The 27,273-nt window shown below is 58.7% G+C and overlaps 17 pseudogenes; all 17 read right to left on the reverse strand.

The window, feature by feature from the left end:
- Positions 1 to 803: 803 nt before the first annotated feature.
- LOC138776589 (5S ribosomal RNA) lies at positions 804 to 923 on the reverse strand (annotated as a pseudogene).
- A 2,339-nt stretch (positions 924 to 3,262) lies between these two features.
- On the reverse strand, positions 3,263 to 3,382 carry LOC138776590 (5S ribosomal RNA; annotated as a pseudogene).
- A 69-nt stretch (positions 3,383 to 3,451) lies between these two features.
- LOC138776591 (5S ribosomal RNA) lies at positions 3,452 to 3,571 on the reverse strand (annotated as a pseudogene).
- Positions 3,572 to 3,640: 69 nt separating this feature from the next.
- LOC138776575 (5S ribosomal RNA) lies at positions 3,641 to 3,760 on the reverse strand (annotated as a pseudogene).
- Positions 3,761 to 3,829: 69 nt separating this feature from the next.
- On the reverse strand, positions 3,830 to 3,949 carry LOC138776576 (5S ribosomal RNA; annotated as a pseudogene).
- A 69-nt stretch (positions 3,950 to 4,018) lies between these two features.
- On the reverse strand, positions 4,019 to 4,138 carry LOC138776578 (5S ribosomal RNA; annotated as a pseudogene).
- Positions 4,139 to 4,207: 69 nt separating this feature from the next.
- Positions 4,208 to 4,327, reverse strand: LOC138776579 (5S ribosomal RNA; annotated as a pseudogene).
- Positions 4,328 to 4,396: 69 nt separating this feature from the next.
- Positions 4,397 to 4,516, reverse strand: LOC138776580 (5S ribosomal RNA; annotated as a pseudogene).
- Positions 4,517 to 4,774: 258 nt separating this feature from the next.
- On the reverse strand, positions 4,775 to 4,894 carry LOC138776581 (5S ribosomal RNA; annotated as a pseudogene).
- A 69-nt stretch (positions 4,895 to 4,963) lies between these two features.
- LOC138776582 (5S ribosomal RNA) lies at positions 4,964 to 5,083 on the reverse strand (annotated as a pseudogene).
- A 639-nt stretch (positions 5,084 to 5,722) lies between these two features.
- LOC138776583 (5S ribosomal RNA) lies at positions 5,723 to 5,842 on the reverse strand (annotated as a pseudogene).
- Positions 5,843 to 6,100: 258 nt separating this feature from the next.
- On the reverse strand, positions 6,101 to 6,220 carry LOC138776584 (5S ribosomal RNA; annotated as a pseudogene).
- Positions 6,221 to 6,858: 638 nt separating this feature from the next.
- LOC138776585 (5S ribosomal RNA) lies at positions 6,859 to 6,978 on the reverse strand (annotated as a pseudogene).
- A 69-nt stretch (positions 6,979 to 7,047) lies between these two features.
- Positions 7,048 to 7,167, reverse strand: LOC138776587 (5S ribosomal RNA; annotated as a pseudogene).
- Positions 7,168 to 7,236: 69 nt separating this feature from the next.
- LOC138776588 (5S ribosomal RNA) lies at positions 7,237 to 7,356 on the reverse strand (annotated as a pseudogene).
- A 4,216-nt stretch (positions 7,357 to 11,572) lies between these two features.
- Positions 11,573 to 11,692, reverse strand: LOC138776586 (5S ribosomal RNA; annotated as a pseudogene).
- A 1,202-nt stretch (positions 11,693 to 12,894) lies between these two features.
- Positions 12,895 to 13,014, reverse strand: LOC138776574 (5S ribosomal RNA; annotated as a pseudogene).
- Between the last annotated feature and the right edge of the window lie 14,259 nt (positions 13,015 to 27,273).

The raw sequence follows: 27,273 nt of genomic DNA on the forward strand, positions 1-27,273 counted from the left end.
TTTGAGGATGGATAAAGGGGCCGTTGGAGCTGCCATTGGCAAAAAGCCAGCAGCACCCGGGATTCCCAGCCAGTCTCCCATGCTGGTACTTGCCGGGCCTTAAGCCGTGTAGCAGTCTGCGATCTGACGAGGGCAGGCACCTTCAGCTTAGAATGGCCGCTGACGAGCTTCTGCTCAAGCGAGGCTTCCTTTTGAGGATGGATGAAAGGGGCCGTTGGAGCTGCCATTGGCAAAAAGCCAGCAGCACCCGGGATTCCCAGCCAGTCTCCCATGCTGGTACTTGCCGGGCCTTAAGCCGTGTAGCAGTCTGCGATCTGACGAGGGCAGGCACCTTCAGCTTAGAATGGCCGCTGACGAGCTCTGCTAAAGCGAGGCTTCCTTTTGAGGATGGATAAAGGGGCCGTTGGAGCTGCCATTGGCAAAAAGCCAGCAGGCACCCGGGATTCCCAGCCAGTCTCCCATGCTGGTACTTGCCGGGCCTTAAGCCGTGTAGCAGTCTGCGATCTGACGAGGGCAGGCACCTTCAGCTTAGAATGGCCGCTGACGAGCTCTGCTAAAGCGAGGCTTCCTTTTGAGGATGGATGAAAGGGCCGTTGGAGCTGCCATTGGCAAAAAGCCAGCAGCACCCGGGATTCCCAGCCAGTCTCCCATGCTGGTACTTGCCGGGCCTTAAGCCGTGTAGCAGTCTGCGATCTGACGAGGGCAGGCACCTTCAGCTTAGAATGGCCGCTGACGAGCTCTGCTAAAGCGAGGCTTCCTTTTGAGGATGGATGAAGGGGCCGTTGGAGCTGCCATTGGCAAAAAGCCAGCGGCACCCGGGATTCCCAGCCAGTCTCCCATGCTGGTACTTGCCGGGCCTTAAGCCGTGTAGCAGTCTGCGATCTGACGAGGGCAGGCACCTTCAGCTTAGAATGGCCGCTGACGAGCTCTGCTCAAGCGAGGCTTCCTTTTGAGGATGGATAAAGGGCCGTTGGAGCTGCCATTGGCAAAAAGCCAGCAGGCACCCGGGATTCCCAGCCAGTCTCCCATGCTGGTACTTGCCGGGCCTTAAGCCGTGTAGCAGTCTGCGATCTGACGAGGGCAGGCACCTTCAGCTTAGAATGGCCGCTGACGAGCTCTGCTAAAGCGAGGCTTCCTTTTGAGGATGGATAAAGGGGCCGTTGGAGCTGCCATTGGCAAAAAGCCAGCAGCACCCGGGATTCCCAGCCAGTCTCCCATGCTGGTACTTGCCGGGCCTTAAGCCGTGTAGCAGTCTGCGATCTGACGAGGGCAGGCACCTTCAGCTTAGAATGGCCGCTGACGAGCTCTGCTAAAGCGAGGCTTCCTTTTGAGGATGGATAAAGGGGCCGTTGGAGCTGCCATTGGCAAAAAGCCAGCAGCACCCGGGATTCCCAGCCAGTCTCCCATGCTGGTACTTGCCGGGCCTTAAGCCGTGTAGCAGTCTGCGATCTGACGAGGGCAGGCACCTTCAGCTTAGAATGGCCGCTGACGAGCTCTGCTAAAGCGAGGCTTCCTTTTGAGGATGGATAAAGGGGCCGTTGGAGCTGCCATTGGCAAAAAGCCAGCAGGCACCCGGGATTCCCAGCCAGTCTCCCATGCTGGTACTTGCCGGGCCTTAAGCCGTGTAGCAGTCTGCGATCTGACGAGGGCAGGCACCTTCAGCTTAGAATGGCCGCTGACGAGCTCTGCTAAAGCGAGGCTTCCTTTTGAGGATGGATAAAGGGGCCGTTGGAGCTGCCATTGGCAAAAAGCCAGCAGCACCCGGGATTCCCAGCCAGTCTCCCATGCTGGTACTTGCCGGGCCTTAAGCCGTGTAGCAGTCTGCGATCTGACGAGGGCAGGCACCTTCAGCTTAGAATGGCCGCTGACGAGCTCTGCTAAAGCGAGGCTTCCTTTTGAGGATGGATAAAGGGGCCGTTGGAGCTGCCATTGGCAAAAAGCCAGCAGCACCCGGGATTCCCAGCCAGTCTCCCATGCTGGTACTTGCCGGGCCTTAAGCCGTGTAGCAGTCTGCGATCTGACGAGGGCAGGCACCTTCAGCTTAGAATGGCCGCTGACGAGCTCTGCTAAAGCGAGGCTTCCTTTTGAGGATGGATAAAGGGGCCGTTGGAGCTGCCATTGGCAAAAAGCCAGCAGCACCCGGGATTCCCAGCCAGTCTCCCATGCTGGTACTTGCCGGGCCTTAAGCCGTGTAGCAGTCTGCGATCTGACGAGGGCAGGCACCTTCAGCTTAGAATGGCCGCTGACGAGTTCTGCTCCAGCGAGGGCTTCCTTTTGAGGATGGATAAAGGGCCGTTGGAGCTGCCATTGGCAAAAAGCCAGCAGCACCCGGGATTCCCAGCCAGTCTCCCATGCTGGTACTTGCCGGGCCTTAAGCCGTGTAGCAGTCTGCGATCTGACGAGGGCAGGCACCTTCAGCTTAGAATGGCCGCTGACGAGCTCTGCTAAAGCGAGGCTTCCTTTTGAGGATGGATAAAGGGGCCGTTGGAGCTGCCATTGGCAAAAAGCCAGCGGCACCCGGGATTCCCAGCCAGTCTCCCATGCTGGTACTTGCCGGGCCTTAAGCCGTGTAGCAGTCTGCGATCTGACGAGGGCAGGCACCTTCAGCTTAGAATGGCCGCTGATGAGCTCTGCTCAAGCGAGGCTTCCTTTTGAGGATGGATAAAGGGCCGTTGGAGCTGCCATTGGCAAAAAGCCAGCAGGCACCCGGGATTCCCAGCCAGTCTCCCATGCTGGTACTTGCCGGGCCTTAAGCCGTGTAGCAGTCTGCGATCTGACGAGGGCAGGCACCTTCAGCTTAGAATGGCCGCTGACGAGCTCTGCTAAAGCGAGGCTTCCTTTTGAGGATGGATAAAGGGGCCGTTGGAGCTGCCATTGGCAAAAAGCCAGCAGCACCCGGGATTCCCAGCCAGTCTCCCATGCTGGTACTTGCCGGGCCTTAGGCCGTGTAGCAGTCTGCGATCTGACGAGGGCAGGCACCTTCAGCTTAGAATGGCCGCTGACGAGCTCTGCTAAAGCGAGGCTTCCTTTTGAGGATGGATAAAGGGGCCGTTGGAGCTGCCATTGGCAAAAAGCCAGCAGGCACCCGGGATTCCCAGCCAGTCTCCCATGCTGGTACTTGCCGGGCCTTAAGCCGTGTAGCAGTCTGCGATCTGACGAGGGCAGGCACCTTCAGCTTAGAATGGCCGCTGACGAGCTCTGCTAAAGCGAGGCTTCCTTTTGAGGATGGATAAAGGGGCCGTTGGAGCTGCCATTGGCAAAAAGCCAGCGGCACCCGGGATTCCCAGCCAGTCTCCCATGCTGGTACTTGCCGGGCCTTAAGCCGTGTAGCAGTCTGCGATCTGACGAGGGCAGGCACCTTCAGCTTAGAATGGCCGCTGACGAGCTCTGCTAAAGCGAGGCTTCCTTTTGAGGATGGATAAAGGGGCCGTTGGAGCTGCCATTGGCAAAAAGCCAGCGGCACCCGGGATTCCCAGCCAGTCTCCCATGCTGGTACTTGCCGGGCCTTAAGCCGTGTAGCAGTCTGCGATCTGACGAGGGCAGGCACCTTCAGCTTAGAATGGCCGCTGACGAGCTCTGCTAAAGCGAGGCTTCCTTTTGAGGATGGATAAAGGGGCCGTTGGAGCTGCCATTGGCAAAAAGCCAGCGGCACCCGGGATTCCCAGCCAGTCTCCCATGCTGGTACTTGCCGGGCCTTAAGCCGTGTAGCAGTCTGCGATCTGACGAGGGCAGGCACCTTCAGCTTAGAATGGCCGCTGACGAGCTCTGCTAAAGCGAGGCTTCCTTTTGAGGATGGATAAAGGGGCCGTTGGAGCTGCCATTGGCAAAAAGCCAGCGGCACCCGGGATTCCCAGCCAGTCTCCCATGCTGGTACTTGCCGGGCCTTAAGCCGTGTAGCAGTCTGCGATCTGACGAGGGCAGGCACCTTCAGCTTAGAATGGCCGCTGACGAGCTCTGCTAAAGCGAGGCTTCCTTTTGAGGATGGATAAAGGGGCCGTTGGAGCTGCCATTGGCAAAAAGCCAGCGGCACCCGGGATTCCCAGCCAGTCTCCCATGCTGGTACTTGCCGGGCCTTAAGCCGTGTAGCAGTCTGCGATCTGACGAGGGCAGGCACCTTCAGCTTAGAATGGCCGCTGACGAGCTCTGCTAAAGCGAGGCTTCCTTTTGAGGATGGATAAAGGGGCCGTTGGAGCTGCCATTGGCAAAAAGCCAGCGGCACCCGGGATTCCCAGCCAGTCTCCCATGCTGGTACTTGCCGGGCCTTAAGCCGTGTAGCAGTCTGCGATCTGACGAGGGCAGGCACCTTCAGCTTAGAATGGCCGCTGACGAGCTCTGCTAAAGCGAGGCTTCCTTTTGAGGATGGATAAAGGGGCCGTTGGAGCTGCCATTGGCAAAAAGCCAGCGGCACCCGGGATTCCCAGCCAGTCTCCCATGCTGGTACTTGCCGGGCCTTAAGCCGTGTAGCAGTCTGCGATCTGACGAGGGCAGGCACCTTCAGCTTAGAATGGCCGCTGACGAGCTTCTGCTCAAGCGAGGCTTCCTTTTGAGGATGGATAAAGGGCCGTTGGAGCTGCCATTGGCAAAAAGCCAGCAGCACCCGGGATTCCCAGCCAGTCTCCCATGCTGGTACTTGCCGGGCCTTAAGCCGTGTAGCAGTCTGCGATCTGACGAGGGCAGGCACCTTCAGCTTAGAATGGCCGCTGACGAGCTCTGCTAAAGCGAGGCTTCCTTTTGAGGATGGATAAAGGGGCCGTTGGAGCTGCCATTGGCAAAAAGCCAGCGGCACCCGGGATTCCCAGCCAGTCTCCCATGCTGGTACTTGCCGGGCCTTAAGCCGTGTAGCAGTCTGCGATCTGACGAGGGCAGGCACCTTCAGCTTAGAATGGCCGCTGACGAGCTCTGCTAAAGCGAGGCTTCCTTTTGAGGATGGATAAAGGGGCCGTTGGAGCTGCCATTGGCAAAAAGCCAGCGGCACCCGGGATTCCCAGCCAGTCTCCCATGCTGGTACTTGCCGGGCCTTAAGCCGTGTAGCAGTCTGCGATCTGACGAGGGCAGGCACCTTCAGCTTAGAATGGCCGCTGACGAGCTTCTGCTCAAGCGAGGCTTCCTTTTGAGGATGGATGAAAGGGCCGTTGGAGCTGCCATTGGCAAAAAGCCAGCAGCACCCGGGATTCCCAGCCAGTCTCCCATGCTGGTACTTGCCGGGCCTTAAGCCGTGTAGCAGTCTGCGATCTGACGAGGGCAGGCACCTTCAGCTTAGAATGGCCGCTGACGAGGTCTGCTAAAGCGAGGCTTCCTTTTGAGGATGGATAAAGGGGCCGTTGGAGCTGCCATTGGCAAAAAGCCAGCAGGCACCCGGGATTCCCAGCCAGTCTCCCATGCTGGTACTTGCCGGGCCTTAAGCCGTGTAGCAGTCTGCGATCTGACGAGGGCAGGCACCTTCAGCTTAGAATGGCCGCTGACGAGCTCTGCTAAAGCGAGGCTTCCTTTTGAGGGTGGATAAAGGGGCCGTTGGAGCTGCCATTGGCAAAAAGCCAGTAGGCACCCGGGATTCCCAGCCAGTCTCCCATGCTGGTACTCGCCGGGCCTTAAGCCGTGTAGCAGTTTGCGATCTGACGAGGGCAGGCACCTTCAGCTTAGAATGGCCGCTGACGAGCTCTGCTAAAGCGAGGCTTCCTTTTGAGGATGGATAAAGGGGCCGTTGGAGCTGCCATTGGCAAAAAGCCAGCGGCACCCGGGATTCCCAGCCAGTCTCCCATGCTGGTACTTGCCGGGCCTTAAGCCGTGTAGCAGTCTGCGATCTGACGAGGGCAGGCACCTTCAGCTTAGAATGGCCGCTGACGAGCTCTGCTCAAGCGAGGCTTCCTTTTGAGGATGGATAAAGGGGCCGTTGGAGCTGCCATTGGCAAAAAGCCAGCGGCACCCGGGATTCCCAGCCAGTCTCCCATGCTGGTACTTGCCGGGCCTTAGGCCGTGTAGCAGTCTGCGATCTGACGAGGGCAGGCACCTTCAGCTTAGAATGGCCGCTGACGAGCTCTGCTAAAGCGAGGCTTCCTTTTGAGGATGGATAAAGGGGCCGTTGGAGCTGCCATTGGCAAAAAGCCAGCGGCACCCGGGATTCCCAGCCAGTCTCCCATGCTGGTACTTGCCGGGCCTTAAGCCGTGTAGCAGTCTGCGATCTGACGAGGGCAGGCACCTTCAGCTTAGAATGGCCGCTGACGAGCTCTGCTAAAGCGAGGCTTCCTTTTGAGGATGGATAAATGGGCCGTTGGAGCTGCCATTGGCAAAAACCCAGCGGCACCCGGGATTCCCAGGCAGTCTCCCATGCTGGTACTTGCCGGGCCTTAAGCCGTGTAGCAGTCTGCGATCTTACGAGGGCAGGCACCTTCAGCTTAGAATGGCCGCTGACGAGCTCTGCTAAAGCGAGGCTTCCTTTTGAGGATGGATAAAGGGGCCGTTGGAGCTGCCATTGGCAAAAAGCCAGCAGGCACCCGGGATTCCCAGCCAGTCTCCCATGCTGGTACTTGCCGGGCCTTAAGCCGTGTAGCAGTCTGCGATCTGACGAGGGCAGGCACCTTCAGCTTAGAATGGCCGCTGACGAGCTCTGCTAAAGCGAGGCTTCCTTTTGAGGATGGATAAAGGGGCCGTTGGAGCTGCCATTGGCAAAAAGCCAGCAGGCACCCGGGATTCCCAGCCAGTCTCCCATGCTGGTACTTGCCGGGCCTTAGGCCGTGTAGCAGTCTGCGATCTGACGAGGGCAGGCACCTTCAGCTTAGAATGGCCGCTGACGAGCTCTGCTAAAGCGAGGCTTCCTTTTGAGGATGGATAAAGGGGCCGTTGGAGCTGCCATTGGCAAAAAGCCAGCGGCACCCGGGATTCCCAGCCAGTCTCCCATGCTGGTACTTGCCGGGCCTTAAGCCGTGTAGCAGTCTGCGATCTGACGAGGGCAGGCACCTTCAGCTTAGAATGGCCGCTGACGAGCTCTGCTAAAGCGAGGCTTCCTTTTGAGGATGGATAAAGGGGCCGTTGGAGCTGCCATTGGCAAAAAGCCAGCGGCACCCGGGATTCCCAGCCAGTCTCCCATGCTGGTACTTGCCGGGCCTTAAGCCGTGTAGCAGTCTGCGATCTGACGAGGGCAGGCACCTTCAGCTTAGAATGGCCGCTGACGAGCTCTGCTAAAGCGAGGCTTCCTTTTGAGGATGGATAAAGGGGCCGTTGGAGCTGCCATTGGCAAAAAGCCAGCGGCACCCGGGATTCCCAGCCAGTCTCCCATGCTGGTACTTGCCGGGCCTTAAGCCGTGTAGCAGTCTGCGATCTGACGAGGGCAGGCACCTTCAGCTTAGAATGGCCGCTGACGAGCTCTGCTAAAGCGAGGCTTCCTTTTGAGGATGGATAAAGGGGCCGTTGGAGCTGCCATTGGCAAAAAGCCAGCGGCACCCGGGATTCCCAGCCAGTCTCCCATGCTGGTACTTGCCGGGCCTTAAGCCGTGTAGCAGTCTGCGATCTGACGAGGGCAGGCACTTCAGCTTAGAATGGCCGCTGACAAGATCTGCTAAAGCGAAGCTTCCTTTTGAGGATGGATAAAGGGGCCGTTGGAGCTGCCATTGGCAAAAAGCCAGCAGCACCCGGGATTCCCAGCCAGTCTCCCATGCTGGTACTTGCCGGGCCTTAAGCCGTGTAGCAGTCTGCGATCTGACGAGGGCAGGCACCTTCAGCTTAGAATGGCCGCTGACGAGATCTGCTAAAGCGAAGCTTCCTTTTGAGGATGGATAAAGGGGCCGTTGGAGCTGCCATTGGCAAAAAGCCAGCAGCACCCGGGATTCCCAGCCAGTCTCCCATGCTGGTACTTGCCGGGCCTTAAGCCGTGTAGCAGTCTGCGATCTGACGAGGGCAGGCACCTTCAGCTTAGAATGGCCGCTGACGAGTTCTGCTCCAGAGGGGCTGCCTTTTGAGGAGGGATGAAAGGGCCGTTGGAGCTGCCATTGGCAAAAAGCCAGCAGCACCCGGGATTCCCAGCCAGTCTCCCATGCTGGAACTTGCCGGGCCTTAAGCCGTGTAGCAGTCTGCGATCTGACGAGGGCAGGCACCTTCAGCTTAGAATGGCCGCTGACGAGTTCTGCTCCAGAGGGGCTGCCTTTTGAGGAGGGATGAAAGGGCCGTTGGAGCTGCCATTGGCAAAAAGCCAGCAGCACCCGGGATTCCCAGCCAGTCTCCCATGCTGGTACTTGCCGGGCCTTAAGCCGTGTAGCAGTCTGCGATCTGACGAGGGCAGGCACCTTCAGCTTAGAATGGCCGCTGACGAGTTCTGCTCCAGAGGGGCTTCCTTTTGAGGATGGATAAAGGGGCCGTTGGAGCTGCCATTGGCAAAAAGCCAGCAGCACCCGGGATTCCCAGCCAGTCTCCCATGCTGGTACTTGCCGGGCCTTAAGCCGTGTAGCAGTCTGCGATCTGACGAGGGCAGGCACCTTCAGCTTAGAATGGCCGCTGACGAGTTCTGCTCCAGAGGGGCTGCCTTTTGAGGAGGGATGAAAGGGCCGTTGGAGCTGCCATTGGCAAAAAAGCCAGCAGCACCCGGGATTCCCAGCCAGTCTCCCATGCTGGTACTTGCCGGGCCTTAAGCCGTGTAGCAGTCTGCGATCTGACGAGGGCAGGCACCTTCAGCTTAGAATGGCCGCTGACAAGATCTGCTAAAGCGAAGCTTCCTTTTGAGGATGGATAAAGGGGCCGTTGGAGCTGCCATTGGCAAAAAGCCAGCAGCACCCGGGATTCCCAGCCAGTCTCCCATGCTGGTACTTGCCGGCCTTAGGCCGTGTAGCAGTCTGCGATCTGACGAGGGCAGGCACCTTCAGCTTAGAATGGCCGCTGACGAGTTCTGCTCCAGAGGGGCTGCCTTTTGAGGAGGGATGAAAGGGCCGTTGGAGCTGCCATTGGCAAAAAGCCAGCAGCACCCGGGATTCCCAGCCAGTCTCCCATGCTGGTACTTGCCGGGCCTTAAGCCGTGTAGCAGTCTGCGATCTGACGAGGGCAGGCACCTTCAGCTTAGAATGGCCGCTGACAAGATCTGCTAAAGCGAAGCTTCCTTTTGAGGAGGGATGAAAGGGCCGTTGGAGCTGCCATTGGCAAAAAGCCAGCAGCACCCGGGATTCCCAGCCAGTCTCCCATGCTGGTACTTGCCGGGCCTTAAGCCGTGTAGCAGTCTGCGATCTGACGAGGGCAGGCACCTTCAGCTTAGAATGGCCGCTGACGAGTTCTGCTCCAGAGGGGCTGCCTTTTGAGGAGGGATGAAAGGGCCGTTGGAGCTGCCATTGGCAAAAAGCCAGCAGCACCCGGGATTCCCAGCCAGTCTCCCATGCTGGTACTTGCCGGGCCTTAAGCCGTGTAGCAGTCTGCGATCTGACGAGGGCAGGCACCTTCAGCTTAGAATGGCCGCTGACGAGTTCTGCTCCAGAGGGGCTTCCTTTTGAGGAGGGATGAAAGGGCCGTTGGAGCTGCCATTGGCAAAAAAACAGCAGCACCCGGGATTCCCAGCCAGTCTCCCATGCTGGTACTTGCCGGGCCTTAAGCCGTGTAGCAGTCTGCGATCTGACGAGGGCAGGCACCTTCAGCTTAGAATGGCCACTGACAAGATCTGCTAAAGCGAAGCTTCCTTTTGAGGATGGATAAAGGGGCCGTTGGAGCTGCCATTGGCAAAAAGCCAGCAGCACCCGGGATTCCCAGCCAGTCTCCCATGCTGGTACTTGCCGGGCCTTAAGCCGTGTAGCAGTCTGCGATCTGACGAGGGCAGGCACCTTCAGCTTAGAATGGCCGCTGACAAGATCTGCTAAAGCGAAGCTTCCTTTTGAGGATGGATAAAGGGGCCGTTGGAGCTGCCATTGGCAAAAAGCCAGCAGCACCCGGGATTCCCAGCCAGTCTCCCATGCTGGTACTTGCCGGGCCTTAAGCCGTGTAGCAGTCTGCGATCTGACGAGGGCAGGCACCTTCAGCTTAGAATGGCCGCTGACAAGATCTGCTAAAGCGAAGCTTCCTTTTGAGGATGGATAAAGGGGCCATTGGAGCTGCCATTGGCAAAAAGCCAGCAGCACCCGGGATTCCCAGCCAGTCTCCCATGCTGGTACTTGCCGGGCCTTAAGCCGTGTAGCAGTCTGCGATCTGACGAGGGCAGGCACCTTCAGCTTAGAATGGCCGCTGACAAGATCTGCTAAAGCGAAGCTTCCTTTTGAGGATGGATAAAGGGGCCGTTGGAGCTGCCATTGGCAAAAAGCCAGCAGCACCCGGGATTCCCAGCCAGTCTCCCATGCTGGTACTTGCCGGGCCTTAAGCCGTGTAGCAGTCTGCGATCTGACGAGGGCAGGCACCTTCAGCTTAGAATGGCCGCTGACAAGATCTGCTAAAGCGAAGCTTCCTTTTGAGGATGGATAAAGGGGCCGTCGGAGCTGCCATTGGCAAAAAGCCAGCAGCACCCGGGATTCCCAGCCAGTCTCCCATGCTGGTACTTAAGCCGTGTAGCAGTCTGCGATCTGACGAGGGCAGGCACCTTCAGCTTAGAATGGCCGCTGACAAGATCTGCTAAAGCGAAGCTTCCTTTTGAGGATGGATAAAGGGGCCATTGGAGCTGCCATTGGCAAAAAGCCAGCAGCACCCGGGATTCCCAGCCAGTCTCCCATGCTGGTACTTGCCGGGCCTTAAGCCGTGTAGCAGTCTGCGATCTGACGAGGGCAGGCACCTTCAGCTTAGAATGGCCGCTGACGAGTTCTGCTCCAGAGGGGCTGCCTTTTGAGGAGGGATGAAAGGGCCGTTGGAACTGCCATTGGCAAAAAGCCAGCAGCACCCGGGATTCCCCGCCAGTCTCCCATGCTGGTACTTGCCGGGCCTTAAGCCGTGTAGCAGTCTGCGATCTGACGAGGGCAGGCACCTTCAGCTTAGAATGGCCGCTGACGAGTTCTCCTCCAGAGGGGCTGCCTTTTGAGGAGGGATGAAAGGGCCGTTGGAGCTGCCATTGGCAAAAAGCCAGCAGCACCCGGGATTCCCAGCCAGTCTCCCATGCTGGTACTTGCCGGGCCTTAAGCCGTGTAGCAGTCTGCGATCTGACGAGGGCAGGCACCTTCAGCTTAGAATGGCCGCTGACGAGTTCTGCTCCAGAGGGGCTGCCTTTTGAGGAGGGATGAAAGGGCCGTTGGAGCTGCCATTGGCAAAAAGCCAGCAGCACCCGGGATTCCCAGCCAGTCTCCCATGCTGGTACTTGCCGGGCCTTAAGCCGTGTAGCAGTCTGCGATCTGACGAGGGCAGGCACCTTCAGCTTAGAATGGCCGCTGACGAGTTCTGCTCCAGAGGGGCTGCCTTTTGAGGAGGGATGAAAGGGCCGTTGGAGCTGCCATTGGCAAAAAGCCAGCAGCACCCGGGATTCCCAGCCAGTCTCCCATGCTGGTACTTGCCGGGCCTTAAGCCGTGTAGCAGTCTGCGATCTGACGAGGGCAGGCACCTTCAGCTTAGAATGGCCGCTGACGAGTTCTGCTCCAGAGCGGCTGCCTTTTGAGGAGGGATGAAAGGGCCGTTGGAGCTGCCATTGGCAAAAAGCCAGCAGCACCCGGGATTCCCAGCCAGTCTCCCATGCTGGTACTTGCCGGGCCTTAAGCCGTGTAGCAGTCTGCGATCTGATGAGGGCAGGCACCTTCAGCTTAGAATGGCCGCTGACGAGTTCTGCTCCATAGGGGCTGCCTTTTGAGGAGGGATGAAAGGGCCGTTGGAGCTGCCATTGGCAAAAAGCCAGCAGCACCCGGGATTCCCAGCCAGTCTCCCATGCTGGTACTTGCCGGGCCTTAAGCCGTGTAGCAGTCTGCGATCTGACGAGGGCAGGCACCTTCAGCTTAGAATGGCCGCTGACGAGTTCTGCTCCAGAGGGGCTGCCTTTTGAGGAGGGATGAAAGGGCCGTTGGAGCTGCCATTGGCAAATAGCCAGCAGCACCCGGGATTCCCAGCCAGTCTCCCATGCTGGTACTTGCCGGGCCTTAAGCCGTGTAGCAGTCTGCGATCTGACGAGGGCAGGCACCTTCAGCTTAGAATGGCCGCTGACGAGATCTGCTAAAGCGAAGCTTCCTTTTGAGGATGGATAAAGGGCCGTTGGAGCTGCCATTGGCAAAAAGCCAGCAGCACCCGGGATTCCCAGCCAGTCTCCCATGCTGGTACTTGCCGGGCCTTAAGCCGTGTAGCAGTCTGCGATCTGACGAGGGCAGGCACCTTCAGCTTAGAATGGCCGCTGACGAGTTCTGCTCCAGAGGGGCTGCCTTTTGAGGAGGGATGAAAGGGCCGTTGGAGCTGCCATTGGCAAAAAGCCAGCAGCACCCGGGATTCCCAGCCAGTCTCCCATGCTGGAACTTGCCGGGCCTTAAGCCGTGTAGCAGTCTGCGATCTGACGAGGGCAGGCACCTTCAGCTTAGAATGGCCGCTGACGAGTTCTGCTCCAGAGGGGCTTCCTTTTGAGGAGGGATGAAAGGGCCGTTGGAGCTGCCATTGGCAAAAAGCCAGCAGCACCCGGGATTCCCAGCCAGTCTCCCATGCTGGTACTTGCCGGGCCTTAAGCCGTGTAGCAGTCTGCGATCTGACGAGGGCAGGCACCTTCAGCTTAGAATGGCCGCTGACAAGATCTGCTAAAGCGAAGCTTCCTTTTGAGGATGGATAAAGGGGCCGTTGGAGCTGCCATTGGCAAAAAGCCAGCAGCACCCGGGATTCCCAGCCAGTCTCCCATGCTGGTACTTGCCGGGCCTTAAGCCGTGTAGCAGTCTGCGATCTGACGAGGGCAGGCACCTTCAGCTTAGAATGGCCGCTGACAAGATCTGTTAAAGCGAAGCTTCCTTTTGAGGATGGATAAAGGGGCCGTTGGAGCTGCCATTGGCAAAAAGCCAGCAGCACCCGGGATTCCCAGACAGTCTCCCATGCTGGTACTTGCCGGGCCTTAAGCCGTGTAGCAGTCTGCGATCTGACGAGGGCAGGCACCTTCAGCTTAGAATGGCCGCTGACAAGATCTGCTAAAGCGAAGCTTCCTTTTGAGGATGGATAAAGGGGCCGTTGGAGCTGCCATTGGCAAAAAGCCAGCAGCACCCGGGATTCCCAGCCAGTCTCCCATGCTGGTACTTGCCGGGCCTTAAGCCGTGTAGCAGTCTGCGATCTGACGAGGGCAGGCACCTTCAGCTTAGAATGGCCGCTGACGAGATCTGCTAAAGCGAAGCTTCCTTTTGAGGATGGATAAAGGGGCCGTTGGAGCTGCCATTGGCAAAAAGCCAGCAGCACCCGGGATTCCCAGCCAGTCTCCCATGCTGGTACTTGCCGGGCCTTAAGCCGTGTAGCAGTCTGCGATCTGACGAGGGCAGGCACCTTCAGCTTAGAATGGCCGCTGACGAGTTCTGCTCCAGAGGGGCTGCCTTTTGAGGAGGGATGAAAGGGCCGTTGGAGCTGCCATTGGCAAAAAGCCAGCAGCACCCGGGATTCCCAGCCAGTCTCCCATGCTGGTACTTGCCGGGCCTTAAGCCGTGTAGCAGTCTGCGATCTGACGAGGGCAGGCACCTTCAGCTTAGAATGGCCGCTGACGAGTTCTGCTCCAGAGGGGCTGCCTTTTGAGGAGGGATGAAAGGGCCGTTGGAGCTGCCATTGGCAAAAAGCCAGCAGCACCCGGGATTCCAAGCCAGTCTCCCATGCTGGTACTTGCCGGGCCTTAAGCCGTGTAGCAGTCTGCGATCCGACGAGGGCAGGCACCTTCAGCTTAGAATGGCCGCTGACGAGTTCTGCTCCAGAGGGGCTGCCTTTTGAGGAGGGATGAAAGGGTCGTTGGAGCTGCCATTGGCAAAAAGCCAGCAGCACCCGGGATTCCCAGCCAGTCTCCCATGCTGGTACTTGCCGGGCCTTAAGCCGTGTAGCAGTCTGCGATCTGACGAGGGCAGGCACCTTCAGCTTAGAATGGCCGCTGACAAGATCTGCTAAAGCGAAGCTTCCTTTTGAGGATGGATAAAGGGGCCGTTGGTAAGCCCCGCCCCCGGCTCCGACGCTATGCCATGCAGTGCATGTTGCCAGCTGTACCGGGCTTATGCCGGTAAGCCCCGCCCCCATCGCGGTAAGCCCCGCCTCCGGCGCTATGTGTTGCCAGCTGTACCGGGCTTATGCTGGTAAGTCCCGCCCCCATCGCGGTAAGCCCAGCCCCCGGCTCCGACGCTATGCCATGCACTCTATGTTGCCAACTGTACCGGCTTAAGCCGGTAAGCCCCGCCCCCATTACGGGGGCTTTTTTAAAAATACAAATGGCAGTGCAATGCCATGAGAAGTAACAGCGGCCCCAGCGCTGAAAGAAAAAAAAAGTGTTGCCCAGACGAAACCTACACAAACACAGAGAACATTCAAACTCTTTGCAGATGTTGCCCTTAGTGGGATTTGAACCCAGGACCACAGCGCTGCAAGGCTAGTGTGCTAACCACTGAGCCACCGTTCTGCCTTTTCAGAAATGCCATTTGAATGGGGGCATGTGTAAAAACAATGGGGTTGCTATGCCATGAGAAGCAACAGCCGACCAAGCGCCAAAGGAAATGAAGTGTTGCGTCTGCTGAAGAGGTGGCAGATAGCATTGCATGTTGCCATAGTTGCAAACTTTATCGGGCATGACGCGGTAAGCCCCGCCCCCACCCCCCGCGCCGACGCTATGCAATGCATTGCATGTTGCCAGCAGTACCGGGCTTAAGCCGGTAAGCCCCGCCCCCATCGCGGTAAGCCCGCCCCCGGCTCCGACGCTATGCCATGCAGTGCATGTTGCCAGCTGTACCGGGCTTATGGCGGTAAGCCCCGCCCCCCTCGCGGTAAGCCCCGCCCCCGGCTCCGACGCTATGCCATGCAGTGCATGTTGCCAGCTGTACCGGGCTTATGCCGGTAAGTCCCGCCCCCATCGCGGTAAGCCCCGCCCCCGGCTCCGACGCTATGCCATGCAGTGCATGTTGCCAGCTGTACCGGGCTTATGCCGGTAAGCCCCGCCCCCATCGCGGTAAGCCCCGCCCCCGGCTCCGACGCTATGCCATGCAGTGCATGTTGCCAGCTGTACCGGGCTTATGCCGGTAAGCCCCGCCCCCATCGCGGTAAGCCCCGCCTCCGGCGCTATGTGTTGCCAGCTGTACCGGGCTTATGCCGGTAAGTTCCGGCCCTTATCGCGGTAAGCCCAGCCCCCGGCTCCGACGCTATGCCATGCACTCTATGTTGCCAACTGTACCGGCTTAAGCCGGTAAGCCCAGCCCCCATTACGGGGGCTTTTTTAAAAATACAAATGGCAGTGCAATGCCATGAGAAGTAACAGCGGCCCCAGCGCCGAAAGAAAAAAAAAAAGTGTTGCCCAGACGAAACCTACACAAACACAGAGAACATTCAAACTCTTTGCAGATGTTGCCCTTAGAGGGATTTGAACCCAGGACCACAGCGCTGCAAGGCTAGTGTGCTAACCACTGAGCCACCGTTCTGTCTTTTCAGAAATGCCATTTGAATGGGGGCATGTGTAAAAACAATGGGGTTGCTATGCCATGAGAAGCAACAGCCGACCAAGCGCCAAAGGAAATGAAGTGTTGCGTCTGCTGAAGAGGTGGCAGATAGCATTGCATGTTGCCATAGTTGCAAACTTTATCGGGCATGACGCGGTAAGCCCCGCCCCCCCCGCGCCGACGCTATGCAATGCATTGCATGTTGCCAGCAGTACCGGGCTTAAGCCGGTAAGCCCCGCCCCCATCGCGGTAAGCCCGCCCCCGGCTCCGACGCTATGCCATGCAGTGCATGCTGCCAGCTGTACCGGGCTTATGCCGGTAAGCCCCGCCCCCATCGCGGTAAGCCCCGCCCCCGGCTCCGACGCTATGCCATGCAGTGCATGTTGCCAGCTGTACCGGGCTTATGCCGGTAAGCCCCGCCCCCATCGCAGTAAGCCCCGCCTCCGGCGCTATGTGTTGCTAGCTGTACCGGGCTTATGCCGGTAAGTCCCGCCCCCATCGCGGTAAGCCCAGCCCCCGGCTCCGACGCTATGCCATGCACTCTATGTTGCCAACTGTACCGGCTTAAGCCGGTAAGCCCCGCCCCCATTACGGGGGCTTTTTTAAAAATACAAATGGCAGTGCAATGCCATGAGAAGTAACAGCGGCCCCAGCGCTGAAAGAAAAAAAAAGTGTTGCCCAGACGAAACCTACACAAACACAGAGAACATTCAAACTCTTTGCAGATGTTGCCCTTAGTGGGATTTGAACCCAGGACCACAGCGCTGCAAGGCTAGTGTGCTAACCACTGAGCCACCGTTCTGCCTTTTCAGAAATGCCATTTGAATGGGGGCATGTGTAAAACAATGGGGTTGCTATGCCATGAGAAGCAACAGCCGACCAAGCGCCAAAGGAAATGAAGTGTTGCGTCTGCTGAAGAGGTGGCAGATAGCATTGCATGTTGCCATAGTTGCAAACTTTATCGGGCATGACGCGGTAAGCCCCGCCCCACCCCCCGCGCCGACGCTATGCAATGCATTGCATGTTGCCAGCAGTACCGGGCTTAAGCCGGTAAGCCCCGCCCCCCATCGCGGTAAGCCCGCCCCCGGCTCCGACGCTATGCCATGCAGTGCATGTTGCCAGCTGTACCGGGCTTATGCCGGTAAGCCCCGCCCCCATCGCGGTAAGCCCCGCCTCCGGCTCCGACGCTATGCCATGCAGTGCATGCTGCCAGCTGTACCGGGCTTATGCCGGTAAGCCCCGCCCCCATCGCGGTAAGCCCCGCCTCCGGCTCCGACGCTATGCCATGCAGTGCATGTTGCCAGCTGTACCGGGCTTATGCCGGTAAGCCCCGCCCCCATCGCGGTAAGCCCCGCCCCCGGCTCCGACGCTATGCCATGCAGTGCATGTTGCCAGCTGTACCGGGCTTATGCCGGTAAGCCCCGCCCCCATCGCGGTAAGCCCCGCCTCCGGCGCTATGTGTTGCTAGCTGTACCGGGCTTATGCCGGTAAGTCCCGCCCCCATCGCGGTAAGCCCAGCCCCCGGCTCCGACGCTATGCCATGCACTCTATGTTGCCAACTGTACCGGCTTAAGCCGGTAAGCCCCGCCCCCATTACGGGGGCTTTTTTTAAAAATACAAATGGCAGTGCAATGCCATGAGAAGTAACAGCGGCCCCAGCGCCGAAAGAAAAAAAAATGTGTTGCCCAGACGAAACCTACACAAACACAGAGAACATTCAAACTCTTTGCAGATGTTGCCCTTAGTGGGATTTGAACCCAGGACCACAGCGCTGCAAGGCTAGTGTGCTAACCACTGAGCCACCGTTCTGCCTTTTCTTTTGAATGGGGGCATGTGTAAAAACAATGGGGTTGCTATGCCATGAGAAGCAACAGCCGACCAAGCGCCAAAGGAAATGAAGTGTTGCGTCTGCTGAAGAGGTGGCAGATAGCATTGCATGTTGCCATAGTTGCAAACTTTATCGGGCATGACGCGGTAAGCCCCGCCCCCCCCCCGCGCCGACGCTATGCAATGCATTGCATGTTGCCAGCAGTACCGGGCTTAAGCCGGTAAGCCCCGCCCCCATCGCGGTAAGCCCGCCCCCGGCTCCGACGCTATGCCATGCAGTGCATGTTGCCAGCTGTACCGGGCTTATGGCGGTAAGCCCAGCCCCCATCGCGGTAATCCCCGCCCCCGGCTCCGAGGCTATGCCATGCAGTGTATGTTGCCAACTGTACCGGGCTTATGCCGGTAAGTCCCGCCCCCATCGCGGTAAGCCCCGCCCCCGGCTACGACGCTATGCCATGCAGTGCATGTTGCCAGCTGTACCGGGCTTATGCCGGTAAGCCCCGCCCCCATCGCGGTAAGCCCCGCCTCCGGCGCTATGTGTTGCCAGCTGTACCGGGCTTATGCCGGTAAGTCCCGCCCCCATCGCGGTAAGCCCAGCCCCCGGCTCCGACGCTATGCCATGCACTCTATGTTGCCAACTGTACCGGCTTAAGCCGGTAAGCCCCGCCCCCATTACGGGGGCTTTTTTTAAAAATACAAATGGCAGTGCAATGCCATGAGAAGTAACAGCGGCCCCAGCGCCGAAAGAAAAAAAAAATGTGTTGCCCAGACGAAACCTACACAAACACAGAGAACATTCAAACTCTTTGCAGATGTTGCCCTTAGTGGGATTTGAACCCAGGACCACAGCGCTGCAAGGCTAGTGTGCTAACCACTGAGCCACCGTTCTGGCTTTTCTTTTGAATGGGGGCATGTGTAAAAACAATGGGGTTGCTATGCCATGAGAAGCAACAGCCGACCAAGCGCCAAAGGAAATGAAGTGTTGCGTCTGCTGAAGAGGTGGCAGATAGCATTGCATGTTGCCATAGTTGCAAACTTTATCGGGCATGACGCGGTAAGCCCCGCCCCCCCTCCCGCGCCGACGCTATGCAATGCATTGCATGTTGCCAGCCGTACCGGGCTTAAGCCGGTAAGCCCCGCCCCCATCGCGGTAAGCCCGCCCCCGGCTCCGACGTTATGCCATGCAGTGCATGTTGCCAGCTGTACCGGGCTTATGCCGGTAAGCCCCGCCCCCATCGCGGTAAGCCCCGCCTCCGGCTCCGACGCTATGCCATGCAGTGCATGCTGCCAGCTGTACCGGGCTTATGCCGGTAAGCCCCGCCCCCATCGCGGTAAGCCCCGCCGCCGGCTCCGACGCTATGCCATGCAGTGCATGTTGCCAGCTGTACCGGGCTTATGCCGGTAAGCCCCGCCCCCATCGCGGTAAGCCCCGCCCCCGGCTCCGACGCTATGCCATGCAGTGCATGTTGCCAGCTGTACCGGGCTTATGCCGGTAAGCCCCGCCCCCATCGCGGTAAGCCCCGCCTCCGGCGCTATGTGTTGCTAGCTGTACCGGGCTTATGCCGGTAAGTCCCGCCCCCATCGCGGTAAGCCCAGCCCCCGGCTCCGACGCTATGCCATGCACTCTATGTTGCCAACTGTACCGGCTTAAGCCGGTAAGCCCCGCCCCCATTACGGGGGCTTTTTTTAAAAATACAAATGGCAGTGCAATGCCATGAGAAGTAACAGCGGCCCCAGCGCCGAAAGAAAAAAAAAATGTGTTGCCCAGACGAAACCTACACAAACACAGAGAACATTCAAACTCTTTGCAGATGTTGCCCTTAGTGGGATTTGAACCCAGGACCACAGCGCTGCAAGGCTAGTGTGCTAACCACTGAGCCACCGTTCTGCCTTTTCTTTTGAATGGGGGCATGTGTAAAAACAATGGGGTTGCTATGCCATGAGAAGCAACAGCCGACCAAGCGCCAAAGGAAATGAAGTGTTGCGTCTGCTGAAGAGGTGGCAGATAGCATTGCATGTTGCCATAGTTGCAAACTTTATCGGGCATGACGCGGTAAGCCCCGCCCCACCCCCCGCGCCGACGCTATGCAATGCATTGCATGTTGCCAGCAGTACCGGGCTTAAGCCGGTAAGCCCCGCCCCCATCGCGGTAAGCCCGCCCCCGGCTCCGACGCTATGCCATGCAGTGCATGTTGCCAGCTGTACCGGGCTTATGGCGGTAAGCCCCGCCCCCATCGCGGTAAGCCCCGCCCCCGGCTCCGACGCTATGCCATGCAGTGCATGTTGCCAGCTGTACCGGGCTTATGCCGGTAAGTCCCGCCCCCATCGCGGTAAGCCCCGCCCCCGGCTCCGACGCTATGCCATGCAGTGCATGTTGCCAGCTGTACCGGGCTTATGCCGGTAAGCCCCGCCCCCATCGCGGTAAGCCCCGCCCCCGGCTCCGACGCTATGCCATGCAGTGCATGTTGCCAGCTGTACCGGGCTTATGCCGGTAAGCCCCGCCCCCATCGCGGTAAGCCCCGCCTCCGGCGCTATGTGTTGCCAGCTGTACCGGGCTTATGCCGGTAAGTCCCGCCCCCATCGCGGTAAGCCCAGCCCCCGGCTCCGACGCTATGCCATGCACTCTATGTTGCCAACTGTACCGGCTTAAGCCGGTAAGCCCCGCCCCCATTACGGGGGCTTTTTTAAAAATACAAATGGCAGTGCAATGCCATGAGAAGTAACAGCGGCCCCAGCGCCGAAAGAAAAAAAAAAGTGTTGCCCAGACGAAACCTACACAAACACAGAGAACATTCAAACTCTTTGCAGATGTTGCCCTTAGTGGGATTTGAACCCAGGACCACAGCGCTGCAAGGCTAGTGTGCTAACCACTGAGCCACCGTTCTGTCTTTTCAGAAATGCCATTTGAATGGGGGCATGTGTAAAAACTATGGGGTTGCTATGCCATGAGAAGCAACAGCCGACCAAGCGCCAAAGGAAATGAAGTGTTGCGTCTGCTGAAGAGGTGGCAGATAGCATTGCATGTTGCCATAGTTGCAAACTTTATCGGGCATGACGCGGTAAGCCCCGCCCCCCCCCCGCGCCGACGCTATGCAATGCATTGCATGTTGCCAGCAGTACCGGGCTTAAGCCGGTAAGCCCCGCCCCCATCGCGGTAAGCCCGCCCCCGGCTCCGACGCTATGCCATGCAGTGCATGTTGCCAGCTGTACCGGGCTTATGGCGGTAAGCCCCGCCCCCATCGCGGTAAGCCCCGCCCCCGGCTCCGACGCTATGCCATGCAGTGCATGTTGCCAGCTGTACCGGGCTTATGCCGGTAAGTCCCGCCCCCATCGCGGTAAGCCCCGCCCCCGGCTCCGACGCTATGCCATGCAGTGCATGTTGCCAGCTGTACCGGGCTTATGCCGGTAAGCCCCGCCCCCATCGCGGTAAGCCCCGCCTCCGGCGCTATGTGTTGCCAGCTGTACCGGGCTTATGCCGGTAAGTCCCGCCCCCATCGCGGTAAGCCCAGCCCCCGGCTCCGACGCTATGCCATGCACTCTATGTTGCCAACTGTACCGGCTTAAGCCGGTAAGCCCCGCCCCCATTACGGGGGGCTTTTTTAAAAATACAAATGGCAGTGCAATGCCATGAGAAGTAACAGCGGCCCCAGCGCTGAAAGAAAAAAAAGTGTTGCCCAGACGAAACCTACACAAACACAGAGAACATTCAAACTCTTTGCAGATGTTGCCCTTAGTGGGATTTGAACCCAGGACCACAGCGCTGCAAGGCTAGTGTGCTAACCACTGAGCCACCGTTCTGCCTTTTCAGAAATGCCATTTGAATGGGGGCATGTGTAAAAACAATGGGGTTGCTATGCCATGAGAAGCAACAGCCGACCAAGCGCCAAAGGAAATGAAGTGTTGCGTCTGCTGAAGAGGTGGCAGATAGCATTGCATGTTGCCATAGTTGCAAACTTTATCGGGCATGACGCGGTAAGCCCCGCCCCACCCCCCGCGCCGACGCTATGCAATGCATTGCATGTTGCCAGCAGTACCGGGCTTAAGCCGGTAAGCCCCGCCCCCATCGCGGTAAGCCCGCCCCCGGCTCCGACGCGATGCCATGCAGTGCATGCTGCCAGCTGTACCGGGCTTATGCCGGTAAGCCCCGCCCCCATCGCGGTAAGCCCCGCCTCCGGCTCCGACGCTATGCCATGCAGTGCATGTTGCCAGCTGTACCGGGCTTATGCCGGTAAGCCCCGCCCCCATCGCGGTAAGCCCCGCCTCCGGCGCTATGTGTTGCTAGCTGTACCGGGCTTATGCCGGTAAGTCCCGCCCCCATCGCGGTAAGCCCAGCCCCCGGCTCCGACGCTATGCCATGCACTCTATGTTGCCAACTGTACCGGCTTAAGCCGGTAAGCCCCGCCCCCATTACGGGGGCTTTTTTTAAAAATACAAATGGCAGTGCAATGCCATGAGAAGTAACAGCGGCCCCAGCGCCGAAAGAAAAAAAAAATGTGTTGCCCAGACGAAACCTACACAAACACAGAGAACACTCAAACTCTTTGCAGATGTTGCCCTTAGTGGGATTTGAACCCAGGACCACAGCGCTGCAAGGCTAGTGTGCTAACCACTGAGCCACCGTTCTGCCTTTTCATTTGAATGGGGGCATGTGTAAAAACAATGGGGTTGCTATGCCATGAGAAGCAACAGCCGACCAAGCGCCAAAGGAAATGAAGTGTTGCGTCTGCTGAAGAGGTGGCAGATAGCATTGCATGTTGCCATAGTTGCAAACTTTATCGGGCATGACGCGGTAAGCCCCGCCCCCCCTCCCGCGCCGACGCTATGCAATGCATTGCATGTTGCCAGCCGTACCGGGCTTAAGGCGGTAAGCCCGCCCCCGGCTCCGATGCTATGCCATGCAGTGCATGTTGCCAGCTGTACCGGGCTTATGCCGGTAAGCCCCGCCCCCATCGCGGTAAGCCCCGCCTCCGGCTCCGACGCTATGCCATGCAGTGCATGCTGCCAGCTGTACCGGGCTTATGCCGGTAAGCCCCGCCCCCATCGCGGTAAGCCCCGCCGCCGGCTCCGACGCTATGCCATGCAGTGCATGTTGCCAGCTGTACCGGGCTTATGCCGGTAAGCCCCGCCCCCATCGCGGTAAGCCCCGCCCCCGGCTCCGACGCTATGCCATGCAGTGCATGTTGCCAGCTGTACCGGGCTTATGCCGGTAAGCCCCGCCCCCATCGCGGTAAGCCCCGCCTCCGGCGCTATGTGTTGCTAGCTGTACCGGGCTTATGCCGGTAAGTCCCGCCCCCATCGCGGTAAGCCCAGCCCCCGGCTCCGACGCTATGCCATGCACTCTATGTTGCCAACTGTACCGGCTTAAGCCGGTAAGCCCCGCCCCCATTACGGGGGCTTTTTTTAAAAATACAAATGGCAGTGCAATGCCATGAGAAGTAACAGCGGCCCCAGCGCCGAAAGAAAAAAAAAATGTGTTGCCCAGACGAAACCTACACAAACACAGAGAACATTCAAACTCTTTGCAGATGTTGCCCTTAGTGGGATTTGAACCCAGGACCACAGCGCTGCAAGGCTAGTGTGCTAACCACTGAGCCACCGTTCTGCCTTTTCTTTTGAATGGGGGCATGTGTAAAAACAATGGGGTTGCTATGCCATGAGAAGCAACAGCCGACCAAGCGCCAAAGGAAATGAAGTGTTGCGTCTGCTGAAGAGGTGGCAGATAGCATTGCATGTTGCCATAGTTGCAAACTTTATCGGGCATGACGCGGTAAGCCCCGCCCCACCCCCCGCGCCGACGCTATGCAATGCATTGCATGTTGCCAGCAGTACCGGGCTTAAGCCGGTAAGCCCCGCCCCCATCGCGGTAAGCCCGCCCCCGGCTCCGACGCTATGCCATGCAGTGCATGTTGCCAGCTGTACCGGGCTTATGGCGGTAAGCCCCGCCCCCATCGCGGTAAGCCCCGCCCCCGGCTCCGACGCTATGCCATGCAGTGCATGTTGCCAGCTGTACCGGGCTTATGCCGGTAAGTCCCGCCCCCATCGCGGTAAGCCCCGCCCCCGGCTCCGACGCTATGCCATGCAGTGCATGTTGCCAGCTGTACCGGGCTTATGCCGGTAAGCCCCGCCCCCATCGCGGTAAGCCCCGCCCCCGGCTCCGACGCTATGCCATGCAGTGCATGTTGCCAGCTGTACCGGGCTTATGCCGGTAAGCCCCGCCCCCATCGCGGTAAGCCCCGCCTCCGGCGCTATGTGTTGCCAGCTGTACCGGGCTTATGCCGGTAAGTCCCGCCCCCATCGCGGTAAGCCCAGCCCCCGGCTCCGACGCTATGCCATGCACTCTATGTTGCCAACTGTACCGGCTTAAGCCGGTAAGCCCCGCCCCCATTACGGGGGCTTTTTTAAAAATACAAATGGCAGTGCACTGCCATGAGAAGTAACAGCGGCCCCAGCGCCGAAAGAAAAAAAAAAGTGTTGCCCAGACGAAACCTACACAAACACAGAGAACATTCAAACTCTTTGCAGATGTTGCCCTTAGTGGGATTTGAACCCAGGACCACAGCGCTGCAAGGCTAGTGTGCTAACCACTGAGCCACCGTTCTGCCTTTTCAGAAATGCCATTTGAATGGGGGCATGTGTAAAAACAATGGGGTTGCTATGCCATGAGAAGCAACAGCCGACCAAGCGCCAAAGGAAATGAAGTGTTGCGTCTGCTGAAGAGGTGGCAGATAGCATTGCATGTTGCCATAGTTGCAAACTTTATCGGGCATGACGCGGTAAGCCCCGCCCCACCCCCCGCGCCGACGCTATGCAATGCATTGCATGTTGCCAGCAGTACCGGGCTTAAGCCGGTAAGCCCCGCCCCCATCGCGGTAAGCCCGCCCCCGGCTCCGACGCTATGCCATGCAGTGCATGCTGCCAGCTGTACCGGGCTTATGCCGGTAAGCCCCGCCCCCATCGCGGTAAGCCCCGCCTCCGGCTCCGACGCTATGCCATGCAGTGCATGTTGCCAGCTGTACCGGGCTTATGCCGGTAAGCCCCGCCCCCATCGCGGTAAGCCCCGCCCCCGGCTCCGACGCTATGCCATGCAGTGCATGTTGCCAGCTGTACCGGGCTTATGCCGGTAAGCCCCGCCCCCATCGCGGTAAGCCCCGCCTCCGGCGCTATGTGTTGCTAGCTGTACCGGGCTTATGCCGGTAAGTCCCGCCCCCATCGCGGTAAGCCCAGCCCCCGGCTCCGACGCTATGCCATGCACTCTATGTTGCCAACTGTACCGGCTTAAGCCGGTAAGCCCCGCCCCCATTACGGGGGCTTTTTTTAAAAATACAAATGGCAGTGCAATGCCATGAGAAGTAACAGCGGCCCCAGCGCCGAAAGAAAAAAAAAATGTGTTGCCCAGACGAAACCTACACAAACACAGAGAACATTCAAACTCTTTGCAGATGTTGCCCTTAGTGGGATTTGAACCCAGGACCACAGCGCTGCAAGGCTAGTGTGCTAACCACTGAGCCACCGTTCTGCCTTTTCATTTGAATGGGGGCATGTGTAAAAACAATGGGGTTGCTATGCCATGAGAAGCAACAGCCGACCAAGCGCCAAAGGAAATGAAGTGTTGCGTCTGCTGAAGAGGTGGCAGATAGCATTGCATGTTGCCATAGTTGCAAACTTTATCGGGCATGACGCGGTAAGCCCCGCCCCCCCTCCCGCGCCGACGCTATGCAATGCATTGCATGTTGCCAGCCGTACCGGGCTTAAGGCGGTAAGCCCGCCCCCGGCTCCGATGCTATGCCATGCAGTGCATGTTGCCAGCTGTACCGGGCTTATGCCGGTAAGCCCCGCCCCCATCGCGGTAAGCCCCGCCTCCGGCTCCGACGCTATGCCATGCAGTGCATGCTGCCAGCTGTACCGGGCTTATGCCGGTAAGCCCCGCCCCCATCGCGGTAAGCCCCGCCGCCGGCTCCGACGCTATGCCATGCAGTGCATGTTGCCAGCTGTACCGGGCTTATGCCGGTAAGCCCCGCCCCCATCGCGGTAAGCCCCGCCCCCGGCTCCGACGCTATGCCATGCAGTGCATGTTGCCAGCTGTACCGGGCTTATGCCGGTAAGCCCCGCCCCCATCGCGGTAAGCCCCGCCTCCGGCGCTATGTGTTGCTAGCTGTACCGGGCTTATGCCGGTAAGTCCCGCCCCCATCGCGGTAAGCCCAGCCCCCGGCTCCGACGCTATGCCATGCACTCTATGTTGCCAACTGTACCGGCTTAAGCCGGTAAGCCCCGCCCCCATTACGGGGGCTTTTTTTAAAAATACAAATGGCAGTGCAATGCCATGAGAAGTAACAGCGGCCCCAGCGCCGAAAGAAAAAAAAAATGTGTTGCCCAGACGAAACCTACACAAACACAGAGAACATTCAAACTCTTTGCAGATGTTGCCCTTAGTGGGATTTGAACCCAGGACCACAGCGCTGCAAGGCTAGTGTGCTAACCACTGAGCCACCGTTCTGCCTTTTCTTTTGAATGGGGGCATGTGTAAAAACAATGGGGTTGCTATGCCATGAGAAGCAACAGCCGACCAAGCGCCAAAGGAAATGAAGTGTTGCGTCTGCTGAAGAGGTGGCAGATAGCATTGCATGTTGCCATAGTTGCAAACTTTATCGGGCATGACGCGGTAAGCCCCGCCCCACCCCCCGCGCCGACGCTATGCAATGCATTGCATGTTGCCAGCAGTACCGGGCTTAAGCCGGTAAGCCCCGCCCCCATCGCGGTAAGCCCGCCCCCGGCTCCGACGCTATGCCATGCAGTGCATGTTGCCAGCTGTACCGGGCTTATGGCGGTAAGCCCCGCCCCCATCGCGGTAAGCCCCGCCCCCGGCTCCGACGCTATGCCATGCAGTGCATGTTGCCAGCTGTACCGGGCTTATGCCGGTAAGTCCCGCCCCCATCGCGGTAAGCCCCGCCCCCGGCTCCGACGCTATGCCATGCAGTGCATGTTGCCAGCTGTACCGGGCTTATGCCGGTAAGCCCCGCCCCCATCGCGGTAAGCCCCGCCCCCGGCTCCGACGCTATGCCATGCAGTGCATGTTGCCAGCTGTACCGGGCTTATGCCGGTAAGCCCCGCCCCCATCGCGGTAAGCCCCGCCTCCGGCGCTATGTGTTGCCAGCTGTACCGGGCTTATGCCGGTAAGTCCCGCCCCCATCGCGGTAAGCCCAGCCCCCGGCTCCGACGCTATGCCATGCACTCTATGTTGCCAACTGTACCGGCTTAAGCCGGTAAGCCCCGCCCCCATTACGGGGGCTTTTTTAAAAATACAAATGGCAGTGCAATGCCATGAGAAGTAACAGCGGCCCCAGCGCCGAAAGAAAAAAAAAAGTGTTGCCCAGACGAAACCTACACAAACACAGAGAACATTCAAACTCTTTGCAGATGTTGCCCTTAGTGGGATTTGAACCCAGGACCACAGCGCTGCAAGGCTAGTGTGCTAACCACTGAGCCACCGTTCTGTCTTTTCAGAAATGCCATTTGAATGGGGGCATGTGTAAAAACTATGGGGTTGCTATGCCATGAGAAGCAACAGCCGACCAAGCGCCAAAGGAAATGAAGTGTTGCGTCTGCTGAAGAGGTGGCAGATAGCATTGCATGTTGCCATAGTTGCAAACTTTATCGGGCATGACGCGGTAAGCCCCGCCCCCCCCCGCGCCGACGCTATGCAATGCATTGCATGTTGCCAGCAGTACCGGGCTTAAGCCGGTAAGCCCCGCCCCCATCGCGGTAAGCCCGCCCCCGGCTCCGACGCTATGCCATGCAGTGCATGTTGCCAGCTGTACCGGGCTTATGGCGGTAAGCCCCGCCCCCATCGCGGTAAGCCCCGCCCCCGGCTCCGACGCTATGCCATGCAGTGCATGTTGCCAGCTGTACCGGGCTTATGCCGGTAAGTCCCGCCCCCATCGCGGTAAGC

The sequence above is a fragment of the Dendropsophus ebraccatus genome, unplaced genomic scaffold (assembly GCF_027789765.1).
Source record: "Dendropsophus ebraccatus isolate aDenEbr1 unplaced genomic scaffold, aDenEbr1.pat pat_scaffold_450_ctg1, whole genome shotgun sequence".
NCBI lineage: Eukaryota > Metazoa > Chordata > Amphibia > Anura > Hylidae > Dendropsophus > Dendropsophus ebraccatus.